Raw genomic sequence first — 528 nt, forward strand, 5'->3', positions numbered from 1 at the left:
GTGGTGTTTTACGACCAGGGGCGGGGGGGGGGGGGGGGGGGGGGGGGATGGTTCAGGCGGTAACGCGAGCGATGGGGAGTGGCAGAGGATGCTTTGCTCGCTGGCCTGCCTCTCACCTCCTGCCGTGCTCCTAACAGGCCACATCGTGGCCCAGGGGTTGGGGACCCCTGGCTTACTTGATCTGTGCCAGGTAATAGTCACTGAACTTGATTACGTGCTGGTACTGCTCTGATCCTGGGGTACAGCAGTACTCAAAACAGGCAAAAATTCCACTGTGGAGTTTGTGTTCTAGTAAGGGGACTTGGACAGTAAATGTAGTATTGTTGTTAGGGTACGATTGTGCAATGGAGAAAATGAAAGCCGGGGAGGGCGTGCGGGGGTGCCAGGGTTGCAGTTTTTAAAAGGTGGTCAGGAAGGCCTTGTGAGGAGGGGAGACCCTGTACCATTAGACTTTCAGAGCCTCCAGCAGCCAGAACAGTCCCCGTCCATCCTGTCCCATCTCAAGGCCGAGATTCTGGAGGGAGAGGG

General features: G+C 56.8%; 1 protein-coding gene across 2 annotated transcripts in view; it reads left to right on the forward strand.

Moving 5' to 3' along the window:
• Positions 1-528, forward strand: part of TTC21A (tetratricopeptide repeat domain 21A) — a 29,854-nt gene that overhangs the window by 18,151 nt on the left and 11,175 nt on the right. The gene's annotated exons all lie outside the window — the stretch shown is intronic.

This window comes from Lipotes vexillifer, unplaced genomic scaffold (genome assembly GCF_000442215.2).
Source record: "Lipotes vexillifer unplaced genomic scaffold, Lipotes_vexillifer_v1.1 scaffold1770, whole genome shotgun sequence".
NCBI lineage: Eukaryota > Metazoa > Chordata > Mammalia > Artiodactyla > Lipotidae > Lipotes > Lipotes vexillifer.